Source organism: Balaenoptera physalus (genome assembly GCF_965194825.1).
Source record: "Balaenoptera physalus genome assembly, chromosome: 2".
Classification (NCBI taxonomy): Eukaryota; Metazoa; Chordata; class Mammalia; order Artiodactyla; family Balaenopteridae; genus Balaenoptera; species Balaenoptera physalus.
In genome coordinates this window covers 98,397,996-98,415,496 of record NC_138883.1, presented here as the reverse complement: position 1 = coordinate 98,415,496, position 17,501 = coordinate 98,397,996, and the positions used below count along the sequence as shown (strand labels likewise).

The 17,501-nt window shown below is 40.1% G+C and overlaps 1 long non-coding RNA gene across 1 annotated transcript in view; it reads right to left on the bottom strand.

Annotated features, from left to right (window-relative positions):
- Positions 1 to 17,501, bottom strand: part of LOC309654339 — a 1,078,238-nt gene that overhangs the window by 973,883 nt on the left and 86,854 nt on the right. The window lies entirely within an intron of this gene.

Sequence of the window (17,501 nt, the reverse complement as noted above, 5' to 3'; positions counted from 1 at the left end):
TCCCTTAGCATCTTTTGAATGATCCTGGGATGCACAAATATAACACAGTATGTGTTAGCACTTTGAAAAATTCTTAGTACTATTCTAATGTATGGCTTTATTACTATTGCTGTGATCATTGCCATTATGATTATGATTACAATACTTGGAGCTCAGAGAAAGGAGGGGTCCTGGTACTCAGCGAAGCCTGCTCAGAGAAGGAAGTGTCTGGAAACCTGAGCCAGCCTGGAAGGATGTGCAGGATTCAGAAGGAGCACGAACACCTCGGGGTGGTGGAAAGAATAGCCAGAGCAGAGGCAAAGCGAGAATGTGAAGGGTGTGAGGCACCAATCAGGTGCCCACTTGGCTGCACAGAGGGACTGCCGTGGAGAGGAACAGAACACATATTTGGATGGATAAGGAGACTGACCCAGGGCAGGCCTTACCATCACGGGAGAGCATGAGTCCTACAGCTAGAAGGGGAGAAGTCAGCGTTTCCATTGTTCAAGACTAGGGGTTTGCTTAGAAAAAGCAAAGAGTATTTAGCAGTTCAGATGTCCAGAGAATTAAAATGCTCATTCTACTACCCTTCCCAAGCACTGTCCTGTTCTTCCAAGTGAGTGTATCCTTTTCCTGTGGCTTTAGTTGTATCCAGCCCAGGGCTTAGCAGGTAATTAGTATCCTGAATCTAACTGGCTGAATTGAACCCATGCCACCTGTATTATCTTTCATCATCACTGCCACTGTTGCTGCCTGGCTCCTTTAAGTTACCAATGACCTCATTCGATGCCAACCAAGGGTCATTTCTTTGTCTTCATCCTTGACCTCTGCCGAATCTGTGCCTGGTCCTTACTCACGCCACATGTTCACAGAAGACTGTATTGTCTGCTCGGCACTGGGAGCAATTCCATCCCCGATTCCCAGGCAAACAGCTTCAGAATTCTGCCTGAAATTTAAACCAGTGAGACATCTATACCTGTAAACCAGTGTTTTCCTTTAAAATTCAAATGCATCCAAGGTGGCTAAGGACGGCTAAGATTCACACTTCATTGTTAATTATTTTAATTAACTTATTTTTCTCCTACCATCTACCTATGAGCTGCACTGGAAGGAATGAAGGAATGCTTGTTTTGACAAGTTTAGAAGGAAAGAAAGGACGTCTGGAAGATGAAGGAATCAGGGCAGCAGACTGAAGAACAGATTGAGAATAACAAAGATGAACATAATTTTCAAAATTTTTCAAACCTCAGCCTTGCCGGTGCACATATATCCAGGTTCCCCCTTCCAGCCCCTCACACCCACTCCAGGCTTTTCTCCCCCGACAGCCTCAGAAGGGAGAGGCAGCTTCCAATAAAAAGAAATATAAATGACTTTCTTCCCTCAAACAAGTCCTGTGGGGTTCTCAGGAGGGACTCCTTGGCACCTTTTCAAGACTGATCTCAGAGTTTCAGCTGCAAATGCTCCAACTACCAAAATCCATCTGCCGCCCCCGACTCACTCACCCATGAGCAACAGCGAGTGAATGTCACCCGGCTCCTGATTCAAACTTGGGCTCATTTAAAAATATAACTTTCAGGACCCAACTGTTCTGGAATGTTCTTCGGAGAGGTTAAGACTGAGTCACATGACAACCGAGGGAACACTTCTCTCCTTCTTCTCATGCTCCATTGTTGACCCCTAAAATAGTGACTTCTGCCCACACTTTGTCCTCTCAGGGAAGCGAGAAAGCTGCTCCCAGCTCTGCCCTTTGGGGAGGAGTGACTGATATGACCTGGCAGATGGGGGTAAAGGTCACACCACTTGCTTGCTCTCTCTGGCTGAAACCTGCCTGCACATTCTCCTCTCTGCCTTTATTCCCATGAGGCAAGCAGAGCTGGGCAGGGGCCTGTCTTCTGGAGGCCAATGTCTCCCGGGCCTCCTCTCTGAGTCTGATAGGGAGTGAGGGCAGACACTCCCTTTCCTGCAGAGCAGTTCCCTCTACCCACAGGTAGAGCTGAAGGCCCTACCTAGGCCACAGGCGCAAGCTGTTCTCTCTAATCCAGCTTCAGCATTAGTAAAGGTGTGGTGTTATTCCCACTAGATTTGTGTGCCTATCTCTCAACTGATTCAGAGCCTGAAGGGAGGAAGCATGGGTTTGACTGGCATCCCTAAGATGTCAATGACAACTTGAGGAGACGTGCTTGGCAAAGAATTCTACCCCCTTGCTTCTCAGTGCCCCCTGAAGAACAAGCATCTATTCTGATAAATTTTCGTAGCGATCTCGCCCGCCCCCCTCACCTCCACCCCTAACCTTCACCTTCCCCCATCCCCATTTGGACCTGGGGTTTGTCAAATGTATTCTGTGGGCCAGAGAACACCTACAGCTGGAGATGAGGACCTAGTCATTCACAAGTTATATCCTGTTCCACTCCCCTCCAGTGTTCTGAAGGCTTTGATTTGGGGCACACCGTGGATCACCAGGATATTTCAAATGCTCTAAGAGCCCGCACCCCAAGATACACTTAAGTCTATGTGGTTTCCTTGCGTAGTTATCAATATTAAGAGAAAGAGTGGACCATTTTAAAAATCCTTACTATCCTTTAGGAAAAACCACTGTGGGAATACCATTATTATTTATCAATAGGACCTTTCATAACCCTAAATATTTTTATCTTTCAAGCAAACATTTGATGGATTACTTTTAAGGAAAGACACTTTTTGTTTCTCATATTACAAAGTTGGTTTAGAACAATAATTCCAGAATTCAATTACATTGTCAGAGTTGTCTGACACAAACTATTATTGCAATGGCTCACAAAAAGCAATGAAACGAAAAAAAATAACCATTGTTTTTATGACTGGAAGGTTGGCTAGTGAGCTGTCATGACCATTTTCCAATTAGAATAATTATATTCCATCTACATATTTTCCACCTATAATTCAGCTTGGATTGACCTGTAATAGGAAAAGTCATGTCTCAGACTTCTGAGGACTCAGGCTGAGTAAAATACCACCCCATTCTACTCTGGCAGTGGACTTTAAAAATTAATAATAAAGCAATTTTAATAGGCCTATTTTGTAGCTGATCAAATTCTAAGCCATAAAAACTATCAAATGAAGTTAATTTGTATACCTTGAGGTAACATAATATTTAAATAGAAAGCACACATTTTCCTAAAGTCTATTGCTCTAAGATATTGCTGTTAATAAACATTTCTAAGCAAAAGTATTCTTATATCTGATGCTTGGAGCAAATGCTTAAATTTCTGCACTATTATGAATACATACGAATAGGTGAAAATTCTGGTTGAAAATCTTTGAGGAAGGGTTTTGCTCAGTCACACAAAAAATCATACATGCTGGACTTCCCTGGTGGCACAGTGGTTAAGAATCCACCTGCCAATGCAGGGGACACAGGTTCAAGCCCTGGTCCAGGAAGATTCCACATGCCGCGGAGCAACTAAACCCATGCGCCACAACTACTGAGCCTGCGCTCTAGAGCCCGCGAGCCACAACTACTGAGCCCACAAGCCACAAATACTGAGTCTGCGTGCCACAACTACTGAAGCCCGCACGCCTAGAGCCCGTGCTCTGCAACAAGTGAAGCCACCACAATGAGAAGCCCGTGCACTGCAACAAAGAGTAGCCCCTGCTCGTCACAACTAGAGAAAGCCTGCGTGCAGTAACGAAGACCCAACGCAGCCAAAAATAAATACATTAATTAATTTTAACAAATATTTTTTAAAAAATCATACATGCTCACAAAAATCTGAGATTTCCTAGGTCAGAGGGTTCGCCCCAGCTCCACCAACAACCCAGGACTGAAAATCTGGCATCTTCTGTTACCTTCTTTCTTTTTTGTTCTCCCACATCTTGGTAGTTTCTAAGAAGCTGGAAATCTTCCCTGTGTGATCTTCTCAACTGCTGTCTCTTTTTCGTTCCTTTGGTCACAGCCTTGTCACCCTTCACTGCGACTTTTGCAAGAGCCTTCTAACTGTAGTGCCCTTCTTGGACCCAGGCAAAAGGGGCCCTTGCCCTGGCCCTCCTCTGGCTGTGCCCTCCTGCACAAAGAGGATACTGCAGAGCGGAGGGATACACCACTTCAAGTCCAAGCCCCCACTTCCAGGCCACTGTTGGAATGCTATTGTCCTAGAATTTCTTGTCCAAATAGTCCTAAGCCTACTTCCGGAGCCTGTGCAGGCTTTCTCCTGGCATCCATCCTCCCGGCCGTGAATGTTGTAACCAGTATGCACAGCCCTGGATCTAAAGGGTGGCCTGAGGGTAGCTGTTTGAGGGGGGTGTGGACGTGCAGTTTGGATGTGGGAGTGGCAGTCGCAGAGCTGGAGCATCTCAGATGAAGAAAAGGGGACGGGTGCTGGGGCAGGGCTGGGAGCCAGGGCCAGCTCTCTCTGCGATGTCATATTTTGATATGAGTTTCCGAGAATTTAAAATTCAAACCTGGCTCTTCAGATGGTTGTGAATGTGTATTTGTCAAGATCGGAAGATAAAACATAATTTATTTAACAATCGATCAGTTTTATCTGCAACTTTTAAATATTTTGACATATGGTGTATGGGCCTCTGGACTCTTGCCCCAGTTCTACCAGTATTAGCAACAGGCCTAACTGGTCTCCCTACACCCAGATTTCTTTTTATTTTTTTTGGTTTTTGTTTTTGTCTTGGTTTTTTTTAGAATTTAAAATTTTTATTTATATTGCAGTTTAGTTGATTTATAATGTTGTATAAGTTTCAGGTGTACAGCAAAGTGATTTTATTTATATAAATATATATACATATATCTATTCTTTTTCAGATTCTTTTCCCACACAGGTTATTACAGAGTATTGAGTAGAGTTCCTTGTGCTATATAGTGGGTCCTTGCTGATTATCTATTTTATATATACTTGTGTATCTGTTAATACCAATCTCCTAATTTATCCCCCCACCTCCCCCACCTTTCGCCTTTGGTAACCGTAATTTTGTTTTCTATGTCTGTGAGTCTGTTTCTGTTTTGTAAGTAAGTTCATTTGCGTCACTGTTTTAGATTCCACATATATGTGATATCATATGATATTTGTCTTTGTCTGACATACTTCACTTAGTATGATAATCTCTAGGTCCATCCATGTTGCTGCAAATGGCATTATTTCATTCTTTTAGATGGCTGAGTGATATTCCATTATATACATGTTCCACGTTTTCTTTATCCATTCATGTTTCTATGCACATTTAGGTTGCTTCCACGTCTTAGCTGTTGTACATGGTGCTGCAATGACACCCAGAATTTTTCAAGACAAACATTAGATCCTCCAACTCCTAAGCACAATGGTGAGGCATCAGTGGTGTGTTAGGTTTTACCTCTAAGAATCTTTGGAAACGTGCTTTGAGGTTTTGCTCTCAATTATTCATTTTGTGTCATTTACAAAGAGGTAGAAAGAAAGCAGCTGCTTTAAATGACTAACTGCATTGTTGAGTCCATCAGCATCTCAAACCAATCCAATTACTAAGGAGTCCGGAAAGCTACATGTGAGCAGAGGGCAAGTAAACCAATCAACCAACCACATTTGCATAAGCCTCAGAAAAGGTACAGTACCTTACCTCATTTAACCCGCATAACACAGCTAGGGTACTATATCAGTCCCATTTGTGGATGAGAAAACAGGCTTGGAGAAGGTGAGTGAGTTAGTAAGTTGCCTAAAATCATACAGCTAATAAATGGCAGAGTCTCCTAAGGCCTGATTCCAAACTCTTGCTTCTAAGGGGTACAGGATCCAGACTTGCTCTAAGACATACAGTTGCACTTTTTATATTTGGAGAAACTACTCTAGGAAAGTACATTTGGCTTCCAGTTCTGGTTTGGCACGGACAAATGTTTCTTGGGAAAGTCGTCCAACAGAGGTAGGCCTCAGTTTCCATCTTTGAGATAAAGGAGTTAAAGTAGATAATCGCTAAGGTTTCTTCCAGCTCTGTGGTTCTTTTACAGTCTATACCCCAGATTGCTTTTCACATTTGTGAAAGTGGCCCTGAAACCCAGGCAACATGGTTGTGTTATATTAATGAATCTTTATCAAATGGCCCCAGTTGTCCTCCATCCCCCCAAATTAATCAGATCAGCTGGCACCAGTTTAATCACAAGTTAAAAATGAACATTGCGGACAAAATGACAAACCAACAGTACTTTTTTTGTTGCTGTTCCCAAACACTTTTAAGGACAAGACAACAGCGTAGTATTACCACAGTATACTAGTTCCAAGGGATATTAATAGGATCTCCTTGAAAAGGGAGTTTTTTGGTCACTGTGTTAAAAAATGTCAAACAGGTTTCTTTTGTGGAAATCTTTTAATACTTACATAGGTTATTAGCTATTAATATCCAGGAAGATTTCTCATCTCCAGGAACTAGTGCTCAGAACGCAGTTTTGGAAAACACCTTTCTAAAGCATTTGGGATCTACTGATTGTTTTCAGCACCTCAGAATTTACCCCCAAAGCAAAGTGTAGCTTTTGGTGATGGCTGTATGTACTAAACGTGATAGAAGATGACCAGGCCATTTGTTTTCTGATAAACCTAAATGCAAGAATTTACCTGTCTACACAGCAGTTCTTCAAGTACTCCCCTAGGAGATGATATCCTTATGCAACATCCAATCAAATTCACCATGGTAAGTGGTAGAATGATGCTGGTTGTTTTAAAAGTTCTAGGAGTGGTCTTTTGAAAATGAAATCTGGACGGGATGTGAGCCACAGAAGGAAATTATTTATTTATTATTATTTGATGGTCATACTCCTCATTTTCTGAATCCAAAAACAACTTCACTCATGGACATTTTTCATCAAACTTAACCCCTTATGACTCTTAGCTATTTTTGAAGTCAAATCTACCACTGTGGCAGATTGTGTTTTCCAAAGATGCCTGCAATAATCCCATCCCACGTGCTTTTCTTGCCATGAAACCTTGAGCCAGATCATAAAAATGTCATACACTTCTGCCTTGCTCTCTGGGGACAAACAAGCCCTGCAGAGAGACCACACTGAGAGACCACGTGTAGGTGTGCCTAGCCAGTGGCCCACATCAGCTGCCAGACATATGAGTGATGATGTCTCCATCTGATTCCAACCTTCAGCCATTGAATCACCTGGGCCTTCTTCCCAGCTGAGGACCCGGAATCACATAACAAAGACAAGTTGTCCCCGCTCTGCCCTGTCAGAAGCCCTAACCCACAGAATCCACGAGCATAATAAAATCTGCTTCTGCAGATGCAACCAACCACAGGTCGAAATATTTGGAAAAAAAATTTCCAGAAAGTTCCAAAAAGCAAAACTTGAATTTGCCCCATGCTGGTTAACTATTAGCATAGCATTTACATTGTATTAGGTATAGTAAGTAATATAGAGATAATTTAAAATATACAGAGGATGTGTGTAAGTAATGCCATTATGCCAAATACTATGCCATTTTATGTAAGGGACTTGAGCATCCACGAATTCTGGTACCCTGGGGGGTCCTGGGATCAATCCCCCCTTGGATAACAAGGAACAACTATATTTTAGGTCCCTGAGGTTCAGGGTGGTTTGTTTGACAGTAACAGTAACTAAACAACTCCCAAAGGATAAAATTTGTTCCTGCCAAGGAAATTCAAAAGAATGTGCTAAAAAAGCTTTACTTTATGAATCTTTAGGATTTGAGATTTATAATCCTAGTATCTTAGACCCCTTTTTATTGAAGATTTTTGGATTGGTGCTCAAATCACCAGCATTTTAGCATTTGAATTTCCCCAAATCATAGTTTATTTGTCTAACAGAAAATTTCCAGGGATTTCAGAATACTAAAACTCGTAGCGCGTCCAATTCAATGTCTAGAAGCAGGGCTCATAAAATCAAATGCCTTCAGGGGCCTGACAGCTAAAAGAAATGAGTCCAGTAGAGATTCAGGAGACTGGGGGAAACTAGAGAGTTCCAACAATATTATTGGTTGTAACTTCTGCTAGAGGAAAGTGACCTGTTCCCAACTTCCCTTCTAAAACTTTAAAGTTTACCTATTGCAATGCCTGCCTTATGCCAGATCTCTTTTACAATCTCCAAAGGACACTCAGAGCCCCGGGTCATCCCCAGAATCTGAATTCTTTGGATGCTGAAACATGGATTCAGAGGTTATTGTCAAATTAAACTCCCTGAGACTGATAAATATGCTGCTGCCACAGGGCAGTCTTGATCAGACACCTCAGCAGAATATTAGTCTGAGAACTAGAAATGGATTGTTTGCTCCATGGAATTTCATCAAGTTTCCAGGAATAAAATCCTTTTATCAATTCATAAATGTGGCTCAGGTTCCTGAGAATTCTGGGCTCTGTGACTGACAGCTTACCTCCTCTATCAACACGTCTGGTATGTACATTTATAGCAATCTGTGAACAAACAAGCAATTTCTTGTTTACTGTTTTAAGATACAGTTTCACTCTTTCTGACTTACTTCACTCTGTATGACAGTCTCTAGGTCCATCCACCTCACTACAAATAACTCAATTTTGTTTCTTTTTATGGCTGAGTAATATTCCATTGTATATATGTGCCACATCTTCTTTATCCATTCATCTGTTGATGGACACTTAGGTTGCTTCCATGTCCTGGCTATTGTAAATAGAGCTGCAATGAACATTGTGGTACATGACTCTTTTTGAATTATGCTTTTCTCAGGGTATATGCCCAGTAGTGGGATTGCTGGATCATATGGTAGTTCTATTTTTAGTTTTTTAAGGAACCTCCATACTATTCTCCATAGTGGCTGTATCCATTTACATTCCCACCAACAGTGCAAGAGGGTTCCCTTTTCTCCACACCCTCTCCAGCATTTATTGTTTGTAGATTTTTTGATGATGGCCATTCTGACTGTCATACAGAGTGAAGTAAGTCAGAAAGAGAAAAACAAATACTGTATGCTAAAACATATATATGGAATCAAAAAAAAAAAGTTCTGAAGAGCCTAGGGGCAGGACAGGTATAAAGACGCAGACGCAGAGAATGGACTTGAGGACATGGGGAGGGGGAAGGGTAAGCTGGGATGAAGTGAGAGAGTGGTATGGACATGTATACACTACCAAATGTAAAATAGATAGCTAGTGGGAAGCAGCCGCATAGCACAGGGAGATCAGCTCGGTGCTTTGTGACCACCTAGAGGGGTGGGTTAGGGAGGATGGGAGGGAGACACAAGAGGGAGGAGATATGGGGATATATGTATATGTGTAGCTGATTCACTTTGTCATAAAGCAGAAACTAACACACCACTGTAAAGCAATTATACTCCAATAAAGATGTTAAAAAAAAAAAAAAAGATACAGTTTCAGCACTACTTACAATGGTCAAGACATGGAAACACCCTAAATGTCCGTGACAGATAAATGAATAAGGACAATATGGTATATATATATACAATGGAATATTACTCAGCTATCAAAAAGAATGAAATAATACCTTTGCAGCAACACGGATGGACCTAGAAATTATCATACTAAATGAAGTAAGTCAGAAACAGAAAGACAAATACCATATGATATCACTTATATGTGGAATCTAAAATTTGATACAAATCAACATATCTATGAAACAAAAACAGACTCACACACATAGAGAACAGACTTGTGGTTGCCAAGGGGGAAAGGGGGAGGGGAGGGAAGGAATGGGAGTTTGGGATTAGCAGAGGCAAACTATTATATATAGGATGGATAAGCAACAAGGTCCTACTGTATCACACAGGGAACTATATTCAATATCCTGTGACAAACCATAATGGAAAAGCATATGAGACTATGAAAAAGAATATATATATGTATAACTGAGTCTCTTTGCTGTACAGAAGAAATTAACATAATATTGTAAATCAACTATACTTCAATAAAATCTAAAAAAAGATACAGTTTCCATTAATTGATTATTATTTTAATAGTTGTCTTTCCTTCTAGACCTGAAGCCTCTTTGGGGGAACCTTTACTGGTCTTGTTTGCTGTTATATCTCCTGCGCTCAGCACAGCACCTGGCACACACCAAGTACACGCTAATAGTCAATGAATAAACAGTGTCCCATTCATTTAGCCAGTGAACATACATTAAACACCTACTGTGTCAGGTATTAAGCTTGGAGGTGGGGATAATATTATGAGCAATACAGGCCCAGCTCTGCCCTCATGGCACTTAACCATCTAGTGAGGGGAGGGGACTGGAGAAATACCCAAGTAAACAAAGAAATTTGATACTTTCAGGTAGCGCTGATAACTATGAAGAAAATCAAACAGTGTCCTGTGGCTGAGAGGAAAGTCAAGGGAAACCCTTAGAAAGACTGTTACTCAATGAGCTGATTAATGAATGAGGGGGAGCCAGGTGTTTATGCAAAGGGATGAACAGTAGCAGTGGGATGAATGTTCCAGGGACAGAAATAGCCAGTGCAAAAGTCCTGAGGCAGAGCTCACTTGGTTTTTTTATGGGATATGGTTCATTGGGAACACAGTGTAGCCAGAGCACAGTGGAAGAAGGTCACATGGTAGGGCATCAAGTTGAGATGTTGGCAGAGGCAGAGCAGGAAGGACCTTGGAGGCCCTGATAGAGTTTGGCCCCAGGGGCTGCAGAACAGCAAGCTGTTAACAAGAGTCAAAGGAGCTGGTCGGCCCAGGCTTGTCCCTCATGGACCTAAAATAACACATAGATACACATACAACAGGAACAGAAACTTCACTAGTTACAGCTGCAATCTCCGAGGTTGCAACCTCTCACACCAGGCCTCTGAACTTGAAGACACCTGACCTCGCTGCTGCCTTTCTTTGGGATCAGCTGCCAGCAATACAACTCACTAGCTCTAGAAATTTAGCTCTGAGTTCTTGTGGGGGCATAATTGTAATTATCATTACAACAATAAAAAGCATCCTGAGCTGATTTATTGTAGGTTGAACGAATCAGGCTGAAATATCAGGAACTAGGCATTAACAACAAAACTACTTGGGGTTAGCAGGCTGTGACAGTCCAAGAGCCCCCTCTCCCTCAAGCCAGAGCTCCCAGCCTCTCCAACGAACGGGTCTCTCCCTCCCACACGCTCCGCCCTCTGCCTATTCACAGCTGAAGCAGCAACCTAGGCGGCTGCTCCTGTCTCCAGACTCCCAGATCCTCATCTTATCTTCTGTGGCAGGGAACACTCTGGCCTCTGTGAACAAGACCTAGTGGGTATGTGTCTGGAGAAAGGGGGGAGCAGGACGGGGGGAATGGGTGTAAAAAGATAAGAGACGGGAGGTTGTGGTTGCGGCAATGTGGTTGAAGAGACTAGGCAAGGTGAAGGGATTTGTAATCAGATGAGGTTAGAGTTATCTGGAATATTCAAGGGGGATAAAGTAGAAATTGGGTACAATCTTTGGAAGGGTGAAAGGGACCTGTATACATTTTATGTTAAAAGGTCAATGTGAAAAATAATCCGTAACTTGTCATGTTATAACCAATAGCTTGGTCCCTTAAGAGAGACAGCCAAATTCGAGCTTTGGGGCAAAGTTTCACAAATTCGTGAAACATTTTATGTGAACTTTTTATTTGATAGTAACCACGCTACTGTGCAAAGGCCAGTGATTTTGCAATGATAGATGACCAGCAAGAGCCATGCAGGTTAATACATAGTGGGAAAGGGGTTCCAGGCCAGTTACCATGCCAAATGTGAGATTTCAGAATAATCAATCGTGAGATTCGGGAGTTAAAAGGGAATTTAGACATCCTTTAATCTAGAGGGAACAAAACTGACCCACTTTGCCTGAACATGTTTTGCATGTGAAGGGGTTCAGGCAGGCACACTGTCTCCATTGGCCCAGTCCTCACCGCTCCCTAACGTTCACCTCACATGAGCCAGCTTCAGGAATTGTGGTACTTGGTTGGGCCCTGGAGGATTTGAGGTTGTGACACTGGTCAACTAAGAAAATTCATTTTACCAGGGAGGAAGGGAGAAGTCTCCCCTAATATGTCAGTGAAACAATTAGCTATCTGTGAACAATGGATAATATGGGGGTGAATGACCTAAGGGTTAATTTTAAGGTAAGAGGCTTGAGGAGAATTTGTTCAGACCAATTGGAATAGTAAAAAATTATACAGTTTTAAATTGGTGCTAGTCTTTCTTTCCTAAAGCAGTTTAACAGAAACTCTCTCTTCAGTCCCAACTCTTTTGTGAGGTAGATTTTACAAATATAACTATAGCCACTTCACAGATTAAAAAATGGAGGCTAAGTGCCTTAATTTAATACCCATATCTTGATTCAGAAAATCCTCCAAAACCTGAGATCTGTTATAAAGTCAGTCTGATAAGCAAGCTTCGTAAATCATGCAAGCAGGAAAGTTAGTGTCCTGCAGTTTAATAGCAATGACCCCGTCAAGTGTTTTGGTTCTGGGAATCCCAGGATTAACTTTCCAGCAAATTATAAAGGTAGTAAAGATCTCTCCTCTCCTGTTTCTTCCCTCTCTTTACATCTCAGGAATTTCTTTCTTTCTTTTTCTTTTTCTCAATGCCTCTCTTTTCCAAAACAAGAAAATCTATTCCTAGTTTTTTCTTAGTCCTTTACAGTTGTGGATTGTACTGATTCATTAGCTGATTATACAGTAACATGAATGCATTTCCACGTTTGTGTTACTCTGGCCAATTATTTGCATTTGAACACTTTATTTCAAAGAGAAGATTTGTTCTCTATTTAAAGGGTTAAGACTCAGGTGAGAAGTTTACTTTGGGTGAGGAGTAGGAATCAGGAAGCGGCCTTTACTCTCAAGTCTATCTGAAAATGTACTTGATTCACTTTTTGGAACCTGAAAGAAAGTCACCTTCCTCCCTTCCCTCCCTTTTCTGTTGAGAAGAGGCCGGTTAGGGTATGTAAGTGAGAGGAGAAGTTTCCAGAAGGGGTACGCTGCTCTGGTTGAAGAGTCATAGTACCCCGAACTGCTGAACAGGACTGAGAGGCATTATCCTTTCCTTCATTTTGTTCATTTTTCACTTTCTCCTATTTAACATTTCTCCTAAATTAACATTCACTAGAATTTCCCCAGGGTAATTACACTCCTTTTTTAAAAAAATTTTTTTTGTAGTATAGTTGATTTACAATGTTGAGTTAATTTCTGCTGTACAACAAAGTGATTCAGATATATATATATATATATGCTTTCTTTTTTAATATTCTTTTCCATTATGGTTTATCATAGGATATTGAATACAGTTCTCTGTGCTATACAGTAGGACCTTGTTGTTTATCCATTATATATGTAATAGCTTACATCTGCTGGCCCCAGCCTCCCACTCTATCCCTCCCTCAACCTCTTTCCCCTTGGCAACCACAAGTCTGTTCTCTATGTCTGTGAGTCTGTTTCAGTTTCATAGTTATGATCATTTGTATCATATATTAGATTCCACATATCCGTGCTATCTACGGTATTTGTCTTTCTCTTTCTGACCCCTTTCTTGAAGTCCCAGAAAACATCCCTAGGCCTCCTGTGGTTCCACCCTCTGTTGACAAGGTGTCTATGACATAGAGCTAGTGTAGAGATGGGACTAGGATTTTCCTGGCTATCCAAAGCAAAACTGCTCTCAGGAGTATATGTCAATTCCAATCTCATATACACACTACTGTATTTAAAATAGATAACTAATAAGAACCTACTGTATAGCACAGGAAACTCTACTCAATACTCTGTAATGACCTATATGGGAATAGAATCTAAAAAAGAGTGGACATATGTATATGTATAACTGATTCACTTTGCTATACAGAAGAAACTAACACAGCATTGTAAATCAACTATACTCCAATAAAAATGAATCTAAAAAAAAACTGCTCTCAGGGGCTCACATATGAAAGGCAAATGAATTTAACAATATTAAACAGACTTTTATTAAACTTTTTTTTTTTTACTGAAACGTTGTAAGAATAGTACAGAGAACTTCTGTGTACTCTGTACCCAAAGTTACCAGTGTTTCAACATTTGTTTTATCATTCTCTCTCTCTCTCTCTCTTCTCTCCCTCCCTCACAAAGCCCCACCACTATCTTGCAATTTTTTTTTTACCCATTGGAGAGCAAGTGACAAATATCATGGGCCTTCAGTGTATATTTCCTAAGAACAAGGATATTCTTTTACATAACTACAATATAATTAACAAATTCCAGAAAGTTAATATTGATAAAATAATTTAATCTAATCTATAGTCTATATTCCAGTTTTGTCAATTGTCCAAATAATATTTCCCTCACCATATAAGATCATACCATGTCTGTAGTCTCCTTTAATCTGGAATAGTTCTTCAGTCTGTCTTTGTCTTTCATGACACTGACCTTTTTGAAGAATGTAGGCCAACTATGTTATATGTTCTTCAATTGGCTTATCTAGTATTTCCTCACTAGAATTCAAATTATGTATCCCCAGCTAGATCATTACTTGGTGATTTTGTGGTCTCCCCAGACTATCACATCTGGAGACACATGATATCTGTCAGCATCTATTGGGTGATGTTAATTTCAACCACCCAGTCATTGTTTATTTCTTCACTATATATTCATTGCTTGTACCCTTGCAGCCAATCAACAATCTTTGGAGACAGTAAGACCATACAAATATCCTGCTCCTCATCAAATTTTCCCCCTAGATTTAACATCCACTCTTTTCCATGATGGTTGCAAAATAGTAATTTCCCAGTTATACCACCACTGACTCTACATTTATTAAATGACATTTGTGGTAAGAAAGAGCTTTCCCTTCTATGACACTCTTTGTTTGTTTACAGCTTTAGTGATACAATTCACCCTTTTGAAGTATATGATTCTGTGGGTTTTCTTCTTTTTTAAAATTATGGTAAAATATACATAATATAAAATGTACCATCTTAACCATTTTTAAGTTATAGTTCAGCAGTATTAAATACATTCACAGTGTTGTGCAACCATCACCACCATCTGTCTCCATAACTCTTTCATCTTATAAAACTGAAACCCTATACCCATTAAACAATAACACCCTTCTCCCCTCCCCTGAGCACTTGGCAACCACCACTAATATTCTCTGACTCTATGATTTCGTCTTTATGATTTCGTAAGTACTCTCAGTGGAATCATATGGTATTTATCTTTTTGTGACTGGCTTATTTAACTTAGCATAACGTCCTCAAGGATCATCCATGTTGTCTCATATTGCAGAATTTCTTTCCTTTTTAAGGCTGAATAATATTCCAGTGTGTGTGTGTGTGTGTGTGTGTGTGTGTGTGTGTGTGTGTGTGTGTGTGTGTGTTTACGGCTTATACATACCACATTTCCTTATCTATTCACCCATTGATGGACACTGGGTTGCTTTCAGGTTTTAGCTATTGTGAATAATGCTGCCATGAACATGAGTATACAAATATATTTTCCAAACCCTGCTTTCAGTTCTCTTGACTATACACCCAGAAGTGGAATTCCTGAATCATATGATAATTCTATTTTTAATTGTTTGAGGAACTGCCTTACTGTTTTTCACAGTGACTATGCCATTTTACATTCCCACCAACAGTGCACAAGATTTCAATTTCTCCACATCCTCACAAACACCTGTTGTTTTCTCTTTCTTTGGTAGCAGCCATCCTAATGTGTGTGAGGTGGTATCTCATCATAGTTTTGATTTGCATTTCCCTAATTATTTGTGATGTTGAGCATCTTTTCATGTGCTTATTGGCCATTTGCATATCTTCTTTGGAGAAATGTCTACTCAGATCTTTGCCCATTATTGAACTGGGTTGTTTGGTTTTTTCTTGTTGAGTTTTAGGGGTTTTCTATATATTTGGGATATTAATCCTTTATCACATGTGATTTACAAATATTTTCTCCTACTCTGTGGGTCACCTTTTTACTCTGTGGGTACTGTCTTTTGATACACAAAATTTTTTAAATTTTCATGAAGTCTAATTTGTCTATTTTTTCTTTTGTAACCTGTGCCTCTGGTGTCAAAATCTTGCAAGTTCTGAATCTGGCTGGTGGGTAACTGAGTGTACATTGTACCATTTTCTCTATGTGTATGGGATTTTTCTCCTGTTTCACCCTCCTGGGCTCCTCAATCCTGCTCTGCCCACCCTGGGTCATCCTATCTGGGGACAAGGTCTGTCTCCCCACTGGATGATGAACCCCATGAGGGAAAGGCCTGGGCTGTCTCTGTTACCACCTTGTCCTCTGCATCACCCAGCACAGTGTGACAAATTAAATGAACCAGTGAATGATTACGTTCATTGTGTAGAGAAGTCATCATGTCAGTTTAAAAGAAAATACTAAATATTGTGTATCAGATTTCTACTTTGGACCAGACTTATCTAACTGCATTGTGTTATTAATAGTTGTGATTAGTAGTAACAACGCCAAATAATAGTTAATCATGACAAGCCATGAAATTACTTGCTTTTCTCTAAATGCTCCACCCCCTTCAGTCATACTCCCTCCACCCATGCTCCCCCTCCGGTCAAATTCCTTCCACCTCTCCTCCATTTCCAATTCTTCATCCATTCCTCTTTCCTCTCCTCCTTAAGAAGTAGAGGATTTAAACAACACAATAAACCAACTTGATCTAACAGACTTACACAGAACATTACCCCAAAACAGCAGAACACACATTCTTCTCAAGTGCACATGGACATCTTCCAGGGTAGACCACACATTAGGCCACAACTCAAGTCTCAATAGACTTAAAATTAACATATCATACAAAGTATCTTCTTTGACTACAAATGGGTTGAAGTTAGGAATAAATAACAAAAGGAAAGCTGTTTATCTATTCACATGATATTGAGCATTGGATTTTTCCAGTTTAGAATTACCACGATTAAAGTTGCTATGAACATTTGTGTACAAAGCTTTGCATGGACATATGTTTTTGTCTCCCTTGGGTGTTTACGCAAGGGGAAGAAAAATGGCTTGTTATGAGTGAAACTGAGTATATTTTAAATGCCATTTTTCTATCTTTTGTGATTGTCCATTCATTTTGCTAATTTTTCTATAATATTTTTGGTCTTATTTATTTTTAAATTTCTTTATCTATTGGGAATATTAGACCTTCCTTTTATATATGTTACAAATATTCTCTCCCAACTTGTCATTTGTATATTAATTTTTCTTAAGGTTTTCTAAGCAAAGTTAAAAAGAATTTTTTATGTAGTCAAATGTATTTGTTTTTACTTTAATCGCATCAGGATTTTGAATCATAGTTAGAAGTCCTTTCCCTCTATCCACATTACAGAGAAATTCACCCATGTTCTTCTAGTATTACTATGGTTTCATTTTTACATTTAGATTCTGGATTCATTTAAAGTTTATTCTCGTATGTGGTGTGAAGAAAGGATCTAATACATCTTATTCTAAATGGCTATCCAGTTGTACTGAGATATCAAAAGTCCATTTTTTTTTTTTTGGCCCCAGTGATTTGAAAAAAATCACCTTTATCATACATTATATTTCCATGTGTACTTGGTGTTTTTCTGGATTTTTCCATTCTATTCCTTTGATCACCCTAATTCATGTGCCAGCAGCATGTTGT